The 16,742-nt window shown below is 37.4% G+C and overlaps 1 protein-coding gene across 3 annotated transcripts in view; it reads left to right on the top strand.

Moving 5' to 3' along the window:
- Positions 1 to 16,742, top strand: part of Ankrd31 (ankyrin repeat domain 31) — a 109,843-nt gene that overhangs the window by 77,772 nt on the left and 15,329 nt on the right. The window lies entirely within an intron of this gene.

The following is a 16,742-nucleotide window of genomic DNA, read 5'->3' as shown; positions in this document are numbered from 1 at the left end:
CCAGTACCAAGCTGTTTTGATTACTATGCCTTGGTAGTAAAGTTTGAAATTTGGTATTGATATTCCTCTAGCAATGTTCTTTCTGCTAAGGATTGTTTTTGCTATTCAGGTCTTTTATTGTTCCACATGAAATTTGAGGCTGCTTCTTCTATTTAACTGAAGAATGAGGTTGGGATATTGATAGGTATCACATTGAATTTGTAGATAGCCTTTGGCAGTATTGCCATTTTCACAATGTTAATCCTCCAAATCCAGGAGCCTGGGAGGTTTTTCCACTTCCTTAGTTCTGCTTAATTTTGTTTTTTAGGCTTTTAAAGTTTTTATCATAGAGGTCCTTCACGTCTTTAGTTAACTCTTAGGTATTTTATTTTTTGTGGGGCTATTACAAAAGGAGTTGCTTTCCTGATTTCAGCTGCACTCTTCTCTTTGCTGGCATACAAAAAGACCATTGATTTTTGAGGGTTAATTTTATACCCTGCTACATTGCCAAAGTTTCTAATCAGCTTGAGTAACTTGGGAGTAGAGTCCATGGGGTTCTTTAAATATAAGATCATGTCATCTGCAAAGAGGGAGAGTTTTACTTCATATTTCCCTATTTGGATCCCCTTTATGTTTTCATTTTGTCTTATTGCTGTAGCTAGGCACTCTAATACTAAATGGAAGAGAAAGGAAGAGAGTGGACATCCTTGTCTTGTTCCTGAATTTAGAGGAAATGGCTTTAGCTTTTCACCATTAAGTATAATATTGGCTGTAGGTTTGTCATACACAGCCTTTATTATATTGAGGAATGTTCCACGGATTTCCTAGTTTTTCCAGAGCTTTCAGCATAAACAGGTGTTGGATCTTGTCAAATGCTTTTTCTGCATCTATTGAGATAATCACGTGGTTCTTACCTTTGCTCTTGTTGGTGTGATGAATTATATTAATGGATTTGCATATGGTGAACCAGCTTTGCATCCCTGAAATGAATCCTGTTGGATCATGGTGTATGATATTTTGGATGAGTTGTGGAAGTTGATTGGCCAAAATTTTGTTGAGAAATTTGCATCGATGTTCATCAAAGCAATGGTTCTATAATTCTCTTTTTTGATGAGTTCCTGCCTAGTTTTGGGATGAGAGTTATGATGGCTTCATAGAAAGAATTTGGTAGTGAACTTTCACTTTCAATTTCATTGAAGAGTTGGAGGAGTATTGGTGTGAGTTGTGCTTTGAAGACCTTGTAGAATTCAGCTGTAAGTCCATTTGGTCCTGGGCTTTTCTTGGGTGGGAGGTCTCTTATTACTGTTTCGATTTCAATCCTTGATATGGGGCTAAGTTGGTTTAAATCATCTTGGTTTAGTTTCGGCATGTGGATATTTGCTAGAAATTCATCCATTTCTTCCAGATTCTCAAACTTATTACCATAAAGGGTGGAGAAATATTCCCTTATAATGTTCTGAATCTTGGTTGTTTCTGTGGTGATGTTTCCATTTTCATCTCTGAGTTTGTTTATTTTGGTGTGTTCTCTTCTTATTATGATAAGATTTGTGAAGGGTCTGTAAATTTTGTTAATTTTTTTGAAGAACCAACTCTTTGTTTTGTTGATTCTTTCTATGGTTTTTTTTTGGATTCTAATTCACACAATTCAGATTTAATTATTTGTTTCCATCTACTGGATTGGGGTTTGGCTTGTTCTTTTTCAAGCAGCTTCAAGTATCTTGTTAAATTGTTGGTTTCAGATCTCTCCAATTTGTTGATGTAGGAACTCAGAGCTATAAACTTGCCTCTGAGTACTGCCTTTTCTGTGTCCCAGAGGAGCTGGTAATTTGTGTGTTCATTTTTGTTAAGTATCATGAACATTTGAATTTCCTTTCTAATCTCTGCATGATCCACTGGTGGTTCAACAGTGTGTTGTTCAGCCTCCATGTGTTACAGGATTTTCTTTGATGACATTTGGTGTTGAATTCTAATTTTATTCCCTTGTGGTCTGAGAGAATGCAGGGCATATTTTCAATATTTCTGAATTTGGTCAAATTTGCTTTGGACCTAAAATGTGGTCTATTTTGGAGAATGTTCTGTGTGCTGCTGAGAAGAACGTGTATTCTGATGCTACTGGGTGAAATATTTGGTAGATGTCTGTTAAGTCTATTTGGTCTATGCAGTTGTTTAGATCTGAGATTTCTCTGTTGAGTTTTTGCAGGGTTGTTCTATCCAGAGGTGCGTGTTAAAGTCCTCAACAATTGATGTCTTTGGATCTATGTGTGATGTTAGGGAAAATAGTGTTTCTTGGATAAATTTGGGTGCTCCGTTGTTTGGTGAATAGACATATAGAATTGTAATATCCTCCTGAAGAAGAGCTCCCTTAATTAGTATGTAATGACCTTCCTTATCTCTTCTCACTAATTTCAATTTGAGTCTTTTATCTGATATTAGGATTGCAACTCCCCCCTGTTTATGGGGACCATTTGCTTGGTAGAATTTATTCCAGCCTTTCACTTTCAGAATGTTTGTTGTTGTGGGCAAGGTGTATCTCTTGTTTGGCCTGTAAACCATAATCTATTTTTGGAGTTTGAGGAATTCATGAAGAGTCTCAACTTTATCCTGAGAACCAGAACTTTTTTTTTTTTGGTCAGTCATGGGGCTTGATCTCTGGGCCTGGGTGCTATATCCCTCAACTCTTCAGCTCAAGGCGAGCGTTCTACCACTTGAGCACCATGTCACCTCCAGTTTTCTGGTGGTTTATTGGAGATAAGAGTCTCACGGACTTTCCTGCCCTGGCTGGCTTTGAATGGTGATCCTCAAATCTCAGCCTCCTGAGTATCTAGGATTATAGGCATGTGCCACTGGCACCTGGCTCAAGGTGTGTCTCTTGACGGCACAGGTATTGCTTTTTGATCCAATTAGACAATCTGTGTTGTTTAATTGGAGAGTTAAGTCATTAATATTGAGAGTTAGGACTGTCTCTAGGCCCTCCTTTACATCCATTAGTCTTAAATTACACCTTCTGATGATATCTTCTGAATATTGAATAGATCTATCATATTTCTTGGATTTGTCTTGAATACTTGTCTGTTTTTTCTCTACAATATCTAGGCTGTCTTCAATCCCAGAGATTTGATCTTCTGCATAGTCTTACCTACTGTCAAAACTTTCTACTTTGTTTTTCATTTCCTTTCCTTCTAATTGGTCAGATTTAATGGCTTCAGATTTTTTGTTGCAGCTTTGTTCTAGATCTTATATGGACTGCTTTATCTCCTTAATTTGATTTTCAGTGTTCATTCTCCAATCCCTTAGTTGATTGGTGATAGTTTCATTAGACTCCCTTTCCTTCTGTTGGGCTTCATTTAGCATTCCCTTTGTGGCCTCCATGGATTCCTCCAGCTTTCTGTTTGTGCATTCCATGAATGCCTGTATTAATCTTTGTTTATTCTCATCCCACTCACACAATTCCTGTATTAATCTGTGGTTAGCCTCATCACACTCACACATTTTCCTATAATGCTCACACAAAGACCTTTGCAGGCTTTCAATCTTTTCATTCAGAATGTTTACCAGTAGTGTTAGTAGAATATTTTGGGAACTCTTCTCTGGATTATTCATTAACTGCTCTGCTGCCTGATTATCATGAGTAGGAGTTGAGAAACCTGGACTTGCCATTTTTCTTGTGTTTCTCCTGCTTGTTCTGCCCATTTGATTATGAAAGTAAAACCATTTCCGAGCTAGAACACTGCAAGCATCAACCAGAGCCCTGTCGTTGCACAGATTGTCTGACACAGTCAAAATGAGTACAGATACAATCTAGTTCAACAACAAACAACTATGGATCAATGGACTAAGAAAATCAAAAAAGGGGTGAGCTGACCAGAAATTAATAGGTTTAGAGAGCATTGTGAAAACATAAGATTAGAGAAATGTGGGAAGGGAAAGTCAGAGAGGGAATATAACCAAGACCTAAATTCAGAGAGAGGAAAAAGATAGAAGGAAAGGGGAAGAGAGATTAAGAAAAAAGGAATAAAGAAAAATAAAAAAATGTAAAAATAAAACACTAAAAATTATGTAAGTATAAAGAAATAATGCAATTAAAGGAGTTAAGACTGAGAGTTTGTAAATGAGTAATGTATATCTTAATTAAGTATGTACACAATGAAGGATAAGGTCTAATAATCGAAGACAGGTATATATCTGGGGATGAACAGAACAGTAATTAAGTAATACAAAAAATAACAAGAAAACAAAAAGGACCAAAGAGAAAAGAGTAAAAAGAGAATTAGAAAAATAAACACACACACTTAAAAATGATGAAAAAAATAGAAAACCATTTTTTAAAAATTTAAATTAGCTAGAAAAAAAAGAGTTCTTTGTTTTTTGGGGGGGTAGGGGGAATCTTGTGTCTCCCGTGTCCATAACCAGTCTCTCAGTGGAGTCTCTGGTTTGCTTGTGGTGTTTGGTTTTCCTGTGGCTTGATTGGTTTCTTATGTCAGTTTGTTTGAGCAGGCAGAAAGAAGCTCTGCCTTATCAGGGACTTTATGACCCTCCTCCCAGGCTAGTTCAGTGGGAGGGTGATCTGCTTTGAGTATTGGCTGTTTCCTCTAACTTGGAGTTGCTGTGATGGAGCTAGGTTGTGGGTAGGGTTGAGGCCTGTCATCAAACAGTAGCTTTTCCCTGAGGGGCTAGCTCCTGAGACACAACACAGCCCAGCCTGGAGCCTTTCTCAGAACATATATTTACTGAGTTTCAATTGCTTTTCTTTTACCCCCTCCTCTAGCTGGGTCTGCTCCCTATGCTGCAGTGGGGAGGGGCAGCCTCTGGCTCTGTTTACCCAGTGAAGAAAGTCACTCCTCTGTGGGCAGAGCTTTCTCTGCCTGGGAAGGGCAACTTTCCCCTGGATGGAACTGAGCCCAGCAGGTGAGGTTCTTTTGACCTGTTGAATGGCTCATATCATCTTCCAAGGCCTGAGTTACTTGCTAGCTGCTCTGGCCAGGCCTTTGTCAGTATCAAAGATGGTGTTTTTCTCTGGTGGTAGGGGAGGGGCTACCTTCCCATCACTGCTCTGTGAGAAGGAGTGACAGTGTCTTGGGGGAACTCACTCCTTTCCCTTGATTTCCTGGTGGTCCACAGTCTGCGACTGTCTCTGGTAAGCAGAATGAAGATTTCTGCTACTTGTCAATTCTTGCTGGTGGTGAGTAGAATCCACCTGCACACTGCCTCTGGCACCTTTGTCCCACACGCTCTCTCTGTGCTCTCTCTGTTGATCTTACCGCCACCGTGAACACCGGCAAGTGCTCAAATCTGTGTCCTTAACCAAGCTGCCTGAATTTTTCCTCTCTGACAAACTCTGTACTATGATGGCACACTTGGTGTGACTCTCTAGCCTTGGACTTTTCACTGGAACACTAAAACTGATTTCTACGGGAAAGCTTGTTTAGTCCCCAGCTTCTCCTCTGCCATCTTCTTAGCATCCTCTACATTGTTTTTTAAGAACACTTTTTTCTTATTTAAATATTTTTATTAGTTTTTCATGATTTTGTTATATATGGTTTCTATTCTGTAGTTACGTTTTTCTAAATATTTCTTTTATATTCTTGTCTTAGAATTATTTGATAGCTATTAAATATTCAGATTTTCTAAATGTATTTGAAAATCGGCTTTTGAATTTTTATTTATAAATCTCATGTCCATTTTTCCTTTCTCTTTGGTGAATAAATAGCATGCATTTTTTTCTTAATTTATTTTCCTGAAAATATCAGGCAATTGAGATTTTATGACCTACAGATAATAATTGTCTAAAGGATATATTTAGAGGATTTTATAGCTTCCTCAGTTTTCCTTTTTGTCCTATGGTTAGCCAGTATTCCTGTAATTTATGAAATATCTCAATCAACTGGAGTTTTAGGTGTGCAATCCAGATTAATATAGAGATAAAATATCCCCATAACAATTTTTTATTTTGTTTTACTGTAAAAATGATGTACAGAGGGGTTATAGTTACATGAGTAAAGTAATGAGTGCATTTTTTGTTGAGAAATGTTATCCCCTCCTTTTTTTCCCTACTATCCCTTACCTCCCCCATCTACCCTACTCCTCTCCCCCCATGAAGTTGTAAAGTTCATTTCCAAGATAGTGTCTTATAAGTCTCATTGTTGCAATGGATCATCCTGTGTCCTTGTTTCAGCCTTTTGTTATTCCCTTCCTCTCCCAAGTTAGATAAATGTATATACAGGATACACGGTACAAAACTCAAAGGATTTTGTTTCTTGATATGAGTAAACCATAGAGAACATCTTTGGTTTTTTTTGTCTAAATTCCTTGTTTCATAGTTTTAAATGTGACATTATTAGTTTTCTTTCTTCTTTACCCAACTTTGTGCATATTATGTTGCAAGTTATTTGCTAATATGATTTTAAAATTCTTAATTGTACAAAGGGATTTTATGGTGACATTCTCATACATCAATAAAGTATACTTTGAATTCTCCTCTATTATTATTTCTCGTCTCCCCTCATTTGTTTGGTTTTTTGTCGGTTGTGGTGCCTAAACTCTGGGCCTGGGTGCTGTCCCTCAGCTCTTCAGGTCAAGGCTGCATTCTACCACTTGAACCACAGCACGACTTTAGGCTTTTTCTGCTTATGTGGTACTGAGGAATCAAATCCAGGACCTCATGTAAGGCAAGCACTCTACCACTGAGCTACCATCCCAGCCCTGTTTTAAACCAATTTTTGTTGTCTGCTATGGGGCTTGTATTCAGGGCCTAGGCACTGTCCCTGAGCTCTTTTGCTTCTGGTTTTTGAGTGGTTAATTGGAAATGAGTGTCATAGGGACTTTTCTGCCCAGGCTGGCTTCAAATTGTGATACTCAGATCTCAGTCTCCTCAATAGCTAGGATTGCAGGAGTTAGCCACCAGTGCCCAGCTTAAACCAATTTTCCACAAGCTTCGTTATATTATTTTCATCCATGCATAGAGTACTTTGATTATAAAATCACTCCCATTACCTTGTTCTTTTCCCTCTTCTCTCCCATGGGATTCACTCTCTAAGCTGTCATTGTTTTGTACTAATATTAACTTCCTCCTCTTTTTTTTTTTTTGTCTAGATTCCATATAGGAGAGAGAACATGAAATATTTTTAGTCTGGCTTATTTTGCTTAATTTGATGGTCTCAAGTTCTCCCCATTTTTCTGCAAATGACATAATTGTATATTTCCTAACGGCTAAAATACTTTATTGTGTATATTTCTATATTCATCTATTATTGGGCACCTAGGCTGATACTGTAGTTTGGTTTACATGAATAATGCTGCTGTATACACAGTGTAAAGGTATCTCTACTGTATGCTGACTGTTGTATTTCTCCAGCTATATGCCCAGATGTAGTATAGTAAATTATACAGTAGTTCTATTTTTAGTTTCTTGAAAACTTCTATACTATTTCCATAGGGGCTAAAGTTTATATTTCTACCAAAAATGTGTAAAGGTTTCTTTTTGTCCTCACACAGTCACCAATAGTTCTTGGTTTTTGTTTTCTGGGTGATAGGAGTAAGATAAAATTCATTATCATTTTGACTTATATTTCTTTCATGTCTAACATGAAATGAATTAAACAAATATTTCTTTATGCATTAACTGACCAAATAAACTTGGACTCCTTTTGAGGCCCATTTGTTTAATTCATTTGCCCATTTATTTTGGATTACTTATTTTTGGGTGTTTAATTTTTGGTGCTCTTTATGTGTTCTGGATATTAATCCAATGAATCATTCAATGAATAGCTGGCAAATATTTTCTCCCATTCTGGAGGTTTTCTTTTTATTCTGAGAGTTGTTTCCTTTGCTGTTCAGAAGCTTTCAATTTGATGCAATCCCATTTGTCAGTCCTTGCCTTTATTTCCTGAGCAACTGGAATCCTATTTAGAAAGTTTTTGCTTGTGCCTGTATCCTCACATATTTTCCCTATTTTTTACTGTAGTCATTTCCAAGTTTTAGTTCTTACATTAAGATCTTCAATTCAGCCGGGTGCTGGTGGCTTACGCCTGTAATCCTAGTTACTCAGGAGGCTGAGATCTGAGGATCGCGGTTCAAAACCAGCCCCGGCAGGAGAGACCATGAGACTCCTATCTCCAATAAACCACCAGAAAACCGGAAGTGGCGCTGTAGCTCAAGTGGTAGAGCACTCACCTTGAGCTGAAGAGCTGAGGGACAGCGTCCAGGCCCAGAGTTCAAGCCCCATGACTGACCAAAAAAAAAAAAAAAGGATCTTCAATTCATTTTGAATTGATTTTTGTGTAGAGTGAAAGGGGTCTAGTTTAAGTCTGCATTTGGATATTCAGTTTCCTTATAACAGTTGTTGAAGAGGCTTTTGTTTTCAAAACACAGTTTTGTCCCCTTGGTTGACGATCAAAATACTGTAATCATGTAGGCTTAATTCTGGGTTCTGTATTCCATGAGTCTATGTTTGCCTTTGTGCCAGTAGCATGTATTTTGGTTAGTACAGTGCTATAGGATAATTTGGAGTCAAATATTATACCTCTAGTATTATTGTGTTTTTACCCAGAATTGCTTTGGCTTTTCAAGGTCTGTTGTGCTTCTATATGAATTTCAGGATTGATTTTTTTTAATCTCTGAAAAATATTATTGGTATTTTGATGGTGATTGCATTGAATCTGTAAACTATTTTCTGTATTATAGTCACTTTCACAATATTAGAAGGTCATTCCATGTTACTGTGCTTTCTTTAGTTTCTTTAAATTTTTATCATTTTCATTGTAGGAGTTTTTCACCTTGATTAGGTGTATTCCTAGGTATTTAATTATTCCTAGGTATTTAATTATTTCTCTCTATTACATTATTATTCTGGCTAAGATTCTAAAGCACTCTATATAATGCTTCAGTGAAAATGGTTTCATTTTTCCTTGTTTAAAATTATTTTAGAAATAGATTTGTCATATATAGTCTTTATTATGTTGATGCACATTCCTCTTCTTCAAGGCTTTTATCAAGAAGGGATAGTCAATTTTGTCAATGGCTTTGTCTGCATCTGTTGAGAAGGTCATGTGTTATTTATCGTTGGTACTGTTTATGTGCTGTATATCAGGTAAAAATTTGTATCTGTTAAGCCATCCTTGAATCCTTAGAATGAAAACAGTCTAATCATGGCATATGAAATATTTATGTTTTTGAGTTTGGCTTAGTAAATGTTCTTTTTTGTTTGTTTTTTGGGGGGTCCGGTCGTGGGGCTTCAACTGTGGGCCTGGGTGCTGTCCCTCAGCTCTTCAGCTCAAGGCTAGCGCTCTACCACTTGAGCCACAGTGCCACTTCCGGCGTTTTTCTTTTTCCTTATGTGGTGCTGAGGAATTGAACCCAGGGCCTCAGGCATGCAAGGCAAGCGCTCTACCACTGAGCCACCTTCCCAGCCCTAGTAAGTGTTTATTAAGAATTGTCATTTCTGCCAGGTGCCAGTGGCTCACGCCTGTAATCCTAGCTACTCAGGAGGCTGAGATCTGAGGATCGCAGTTCAAAGCCAGCCCAGGAAGAAAAGACCATGAGACTCCTATCTCCAATAAACCACTAGAAAACCAGAAGTGGTGTTGTAGCTCAAGTGGTAGAGCACTCGCCTTGAGCTGAAGAGCTGAGGGACAGCGCCCAGGCCCAGAGTTCAAACCCCATGACCGACAAAAAAAAAAAAAAAATAGAATTGTCATTTCTATGTTCATCAAGTAATTGGTCTATATTTTTTTTCTTGTATACTTATAGAGTTTTGGTATAAAGGTAAAACTGGGTTCATACTCTTCATCTTTTCATTTAATGGAATGGCTTCAGAATCATTGCTGTTCTTAAAATATCTTATAGAATTTAGCAGCTAAGCTCATCATGGACTTTGCTTTGTTGAGAGACTGTTCTTCAGTTTTATTGCTGCTATAGATATGTTTAGTTAGTTTATATCTTGTTGGCTTGATTTTAGTATGTCACATGTATCTAGGAATTTATGCATTTCTTTTAGATTTTCTAGTGTATTAGAATATTTGATTTCAAAGTATTCCCCAATTATCTTCTAAAGTTTATTGATATTTATTGGGATATTCCATTTCTCATTTCATTTTTTTCTTTTCTTTTTTGATACTCAGAGTCATACTTGTTAGACAAATATTTTAGTATTGAGCCATATCCTAACCTTCTATTTCTCATTTCTAATTTTGTTAATTTGGGACTTTTCCTATTTCTTTTGATTGATTAAAGGCTTATTGATCTTGTTTATCCTTTCAAAGAACAAATAATTGTTGAATTGATTCTTTGTATTGTTATTTTAGTGAATTTCATTGATTTCTGCCTTGATCTCATGATTTCTTTGTATCTGCTGATTTGGAGTTTGGCTTGTTGATATTCTAATAAGAATCTAAAGTGTATCACTATGTTACTTATTTGAGATTTTTCTGATTTTTTTAAATGTAAGACATAAAAGCCAAAAACTATTTTTATGTATGTGTCTGTCTTAGTGCTTGAACACAGGACCCTGGACACTGTTACTGAGCTAACATTGTAACCTTTAAGCCACAGCTTCATATCCAGCTCTTTTTTGTTTTGTTTTTGGTAGTTCATTGAAATTAAGGGTCTCAAGGACTTTTCTGCCCAGGCAGGCTTCAAACTGTGATCCTCAGATAGCAGCCTCCTGAGCAGCTAGGATTATAGGCATGAGCCACTGGAACCCAGCTAAACTTTTGTTTTAGTGTTGCTTGTGCTGGATACCAATTGTTCTGGTATGTTAAGCTTTTTTCCCATTAAATTATAGGAATTTTTAATTCATATCCCCTTCCCCATTTCTTCTATGAACGCTAATCATTTCTCTTGATATTGATTTCTATTTTATTCCATTGTGGTCTGATATAATATACCAAGTTACTTCAAGTTTCTTAAGTTTGTTAAGATTTGCTTTATGTCTGTTTTAGAGAAAGTACCATGAGCAGCTGAGAAGAATATGCATTCTGCTGCTGGTGGCTGAAATGTTCTGTAGATTTCTCATAAGTCCATTTGATTTAGAATGTAATTTAATTCTGAACTTTCTTTGTTGATTTTTTTGTTTTATGAACTATCTGTAGTTGAGAGTGTAGTATTAACATTAAACTACTATTGGTATAGATATATCTCAACTTTCATGTCTATTATTGTTTTCTTTCTTTAAAAAATTGAGTGTGCCCATGTTTGTTGTGTATGCTTATAGTTGTTATATTCTGTTCCTTTTGTCTATGTAATGACCTTTTTTTCCTGACATTTTTAATATGAAGTCTGATTTGTGAGATATGAGTGTAGCTGCTCCTACTATTACCTTCAGGTTCTATTTTCTTGGAAAAGTTTATTCTTACCTTTCACCTTAAGTATGTGTTTGTCTTTGCCAGTTCATGATAGGGTTTGGTTTAATCCAGTGGCCAGTCTATGTGTTTTGATTGGATAGAAAGACTATTAACTGTCAAAGTTATTATTGAAAGTTATATTGTAATTCATTTTATTATTTTTGTAGTATTTGATTCTTCCCTATTCATTATTTGCTCACTCATCTGGTGACTTATTCCTTCCATATTTTCCTGGTTATGTTTATCTTTGTGTAGGATCATTTGAGATAACTTCTACAATGCTGTTTAGTGGTCATGAACTTTTGTGTTTTTTTCATGGAAAGTGTTAATTTCTCCTGTAGTTATGAAAGGTAACTTTGCTGACTATAACTATATAAAAAGGCAATTGTTTTCTTTCAGGACTTGAATACAACATTCCATGCTCTCCTTTTTTTTTATAGGTTCTGTTGAGAAATCTGCTATTCTTTTGATGGGTTGCCTTGATATGTAATTTGGTGCTCCTCCTTTGCAATATTTGATATTCTTTCCTTGTTCTATATTCCCTATGCTTTAATAATAATATGCCTTGGGAAGATTACTATCTCATATGTTTAAAGTCTTAAAAAGCCTCCTAGACCTGCATGATCATCTCTTTTTCAAAGTTTGGAATATTTTCTGCTACTAACTTACTGAATCTGTTTTCAAGCCTTTGGTTTTATGTTCATAGTTCATAGGTTTGGTCTTTTAGAGGTGTTTTACAGGATCTTAAACTTGATTTTTTTTCCTTATCTGGATGTCTGAATGTTCTAAAACATCTTTCTTTAATCCCCAATAGTATATCCTCAACTTGATCCAGTCTACTAAAGAGGCTTTTAACTGAGGTGCTTTTTTTTTTTATTGGTAAAGGTTGGTACTAGGGTTTGAACTTAGGACATCACACTTGTCAGGTATGTGGGTTTACCACTTGACCTATGTCCTCAGACTCTTCCCACTGCCTCTTTTGGCTTTATTTTCTCTTCTTATGTTTAGGTCCAAGACTGGGACTTGAACTTGTACCTGCCACTTTTGCTCATTAGCTAGCCCTCTACCTACTGAGCCACACTTGCAGCCCCTCGCTTTGATTATTTTTTAAATAGAATCTTATACTTAGTCCTGGTAATAGCTTTAGTTTACGGTCCTCTTGCCTATGCCTTCTTTTAACACTAAGATTGTAATTCTAAGCCTTCATGTACAGCTTGAGATTTTTATTTGCCTTAACTGATCTTTTTATTCCATAAGTTTAATTTTCTTTACCAGAATTTATATATCTTTATTGAATTCCTCATGTCTTGTGTTGTCTTGTGGTCTATTAGTATTCACTCAAGTTGTATGTATTCTTGAATTTTTCTTGTCATTTTTATAATCAATTTGTTACTTATTTAAGATTTTTGCCTATGAGGCTGGGAAGGTGGCTCAGTGGTAAGTGCTTGCCTTGCATGCATGAGGCCCTGGGTTCTATTTCTCAGCACCACATAAGCAGAAAAGGCCGGAAAGTGGTGCTGTGGCTCAAGTGGTAGATTGTTAGCCTTGAGCTGAAGAGCTTAGGGTCAGCACCCAGGCCCAGAGCTCAGGCCCCACAACTGACAAAAAAAAAGAAAAAAGAAAAAAGATTTTACCTTTTTCAAGATTGTTGTTTGTTGCTAAGGAGTTGTTGAGTTTTAGAGAGGTCATATTGCCTTTTTTATTTTTTGTTTTTCTTTTTTCCAGTCCTGGGGCTTGAACTCAGGGCCTGGGTACTGTCTCTGAGCTTATTTTGCTCAAGGTTAGCACTCTACTACTGGAGCCACAGTGCCACTTCTGGGTTTTTTTCTGTTCATGTAGTACTGAGGAATTGAACCCAGGGCTTCATGCATACTAAGCAAGCACTCTACCACTAAGCCACATTTCCAGCCATTGCCTTGTTTTTTCATATTTCTTGTTTCCTATTTCTATATTCGAATTTGCTAAGTGGTTGCTTAGAGATTGTAACCACCTCTAATTCTCCACTTGAAGTATTCATAGTGTTCATGATGGACAGTGTGGTGCACAGTCTGAGGTAACATTTCTTACTATCAGCTGAATATATGCTCAGCAGCCAATCATTGCCATCATATTTCAGGACACCAGCCCTGAACCTCAGCCCTGTTCAAACTGAGGTAAACTGGCTGGAGTCTGTTAGAAGGTTGGTTGCTTGCTGTTGGATGCTTTCACTTCTTTGTATGCTGGTAACCATTGTTGGAAACACGGGTAATTTACTGGCTATAGACCAAGCAGGTTCACATTTGCCCCACAAACTTCTCAGTTTGTATTTCCAGGGGTGGCAAGCTCCCAAACTCAAGTGTGTCCCCCAAATATGGCAGAGAATATGGGAGGCAGACACTGACTTCTGTTCTGGCAGGGGGAAAACTGAAGAATTGAGTCACTTTTCCTGCTGGTCTCAGTGCTTTCAGACCCTGCCCAGTTTACCTCTCTTCATGGAGAAAAGGCTGTGGAACTAATATTGTTCAAAAAGCATTGGCCTAAGGTTTTGAGTCCTTCCTGGCAACAGACCCTTGCTGGGAAGCTGTTCCCAGAGGCAGCTCTTAGTGTTTTCATATACTGCCCAGCAATTCACATTCCCTTCTGGAGGAGAAAGCTATGACTATCATATGGTTCAAAGAGCTTAGACTCAGGGTTCTCAGTCCTGCCTGGTAACAGCAAACCCTCACCAACATACTGGTCCTAATATTTTCAGAGGCTGCCCAGCAATTCACTTTCCCAGTAGGGTTTGCAGAAGTCACATAATTGAGAGGAAAGGCTGGACTTAGGACTTTCCAACACACTTGTAAGCCACATGTAACCAGGAAGCCAGTCCCGAAAGCCAATTACTATACCAACCATGAACTCAGTTCTTTGTTTCTGCCATTATTCTCAGGTAGTAAGATTTGCTCCTAACAAAGGAGGGCAAAGTCTCTACCCATTATTCCCTTGGTTGCCTGAAGTCTCCATTGTTTCTTACAGCAGGATCATACCTGAGCCTTGTTTATTGCTGTTTTTCACAATGTCCCAGAGTAGTTTGGTCTTAGGTCTCCATCCCAAAATGCTATCTTGCTAGAGCAGTCAAAAGACTAACAAAATGTCTTTTTTTGGGGGGGGGTGGGAAGGGAGAGAACGGGCAAAGCTAGCCTTCTACAATGGAGTAGTAAGTCTCACAAAATCCTGAACTGTGTTTAAGTCTTGCAGGTAATGTGGACTTAATGCTACATCTAGAATTATAAGTTTGTCTCTAAGGTTATCTGGATTACCTTGTTGCTGTGTCTTCAGGTCCGCTCACTCCTGGGGAGCTGGGGATAGGGCTTGTGATTACTTTGTTTTTCCATTTTTGCTTTATTTCTGTGTTGTTTTCAAATTCGTTCGCAATTTCCAGTGTTCTTCCTTTCTCTTTAAAATATAGTGTCTTCTTTGTTACTTGTTTTTCTGTCATGGAGTCACATTTACAATCTGCCATCTCACCTCATCTCCACTGATCTGATTTCTTCTTCTTGCTGCAAAACACTTACATATACTAGTACCTTTAACATAAAGCCTACTGGGAGTTCAGGACCAACAACTCTGTGTTTTGATATGAATAGCAAAATATCTATATACTATCATTTTTCCTTAAAACAGAAGCTCTTAAGTATAATCTTGCAGGTACTTGAAGCCATTCTTGGGGTCTTTGAAGTTGAAATTATTTTATAATAATAAGTACATAGTAGAATTTTTCAGATATCACCTGATTTACTTATGTATACTTGTGTTTTAAAACTCTTAGGTTGGGTGTGGTAACTCACACCTGTAATCCTAGCTATTCAGTTGAAATCAGAAGGATCATGATTAGAGGCCAGCCTGGGCAAAAGACCCTATCTCAGCCAAAAAAGCTGAGCATGGTGGCACATGCTTGTTATCCCAGCTATATGGGAATCATAAATAAGATCATAATCCAGACTAACCTGGGTCTTATGTGAGACCCTATTTGAAAGATAATAAAAGCAAAAAGGTGGGCCAGGGGCTTGTCTCAGATGGTAGATAGAACAGGCGACTGCTTTGCAAAGCCTTGAATTCAGACATTTTTACCACCAAAATAACTCTATAACTTTCTTAGCTTTTTTGTTGTTGTGTTAATTGTGGGGCTTGAACTTAGGGCCTGGGCATTGTCCTGAGATCTTTTGCTTAAACACTTTACCACTTTGAGCCACACTTCCAGTCTCTCTGTGGTTAATTGAAGATAAGAGGCTCATGGGGACTTTTCTCCAGGTTGGCTTTGAACCACAATTCTTAGATCTCAGCCTTTTGAGTAGCTAGAATTACAGGCAAGAGCCCACTGGCACCTGGCAACTTTCTTAGGTTTAATTTAGAAATCAGTAAATTATAAATGACAGCTATAATCTATATATAAATAAAAGTCCTCTCAGTTTCTCAATAATTTTTAAGAATATAAATAGAACCTGGAGCTGAAATAGTTTGGGAACTTGTGGAAACAAAGTATTTAATATCTTGAAGATCATTTCTTCTTCTTTAGTCATCAAGATCCTGAGAAATTTGGCTTGGAGAAAATGCACAGGATGATTCTTGTCTGGGTAGTTCCCCTCAACTTGAAAGTATCTAGGAACAGATTCAAAGTACAATTAAAGTAATTACCTAAGGTTCAGATTCAAAGTACGATCATAAGTAATTACTTAATGGACTAACATTTCCCAGGTCTAGTTGAGGTATGATCATTTATAAAACAATCTAGTGCTTGTATTATTAAGGGAACCTAGGTAGAACTTACTCCTAAGTTTTACTTCCTATTATGTCATTCCAATTTAAGCAGGTAAGACAACTCTGCTTAAAAATCAGTGATCTTATTATTCAAGACACATTGTATTCATTAATTGCTTTGTTGAATGGCAACTCCTTTGTACAACTACTAGAAGATAATTTTTTTTGTCAGTCATGGGGCTTGAACACTGGGCTTGGACACTGTCCTTGTGTTCTTCAACTCAAAGCGAGCACTGTACTACTTGAGCCACAGCACCATTTGCATTTTTTCCTAGTGGTTTATTGGAGATAAGAGTCTCACAGACTTTCCTGCCCGGGTTGGCTTTGAACCGTGATCCTCAGATCTCAGTCTACTGAATAGCTAGGATTATAGACATGAGCCACTGGTGCCGGCTTGAAGATAATTTTTTAATAGTGGTCTTTTTAAAAAAGGATGATCTTGATCTGGGTGCTGTGGCTCACCTAGCTTCTTGGGAGGCTGAGGTGAAAATTAAAGCCTGAGGCCACTTCAACTAATATATGTGAAACCCCTTCTCAGCCCATAGCTGGGTAAATTGGTGTGTATGTGTTTTTCTAGCTACATGGGAGGCTGAAACTAGGAGGATCACAATATCTGTCATCCCAGCTATATTAGAAAGCCTAAAAATA

This window comes from Dipodomys merriami, unplaced genomic scaffold, assembly GCF_024711535.1.
Source record: "Dipodomys merriami isolate MVZ:Mamm:240054 unplaced genomic scaffold, mDipMer1.0.p SCAF_20, whole genome shotgun sequence".
Lineage (NCBI taxonomy): Eukaryota > Metazoa > Chordata > Mammalia > Rodentia > Heteromyidae > Dipodomys > Dipodomys merriami.
The sequence above is the reverse complement of the archived record's forward strand: the minus strand, read 5'-3'. Positions and strand labels throughout refer to the sequence as shown.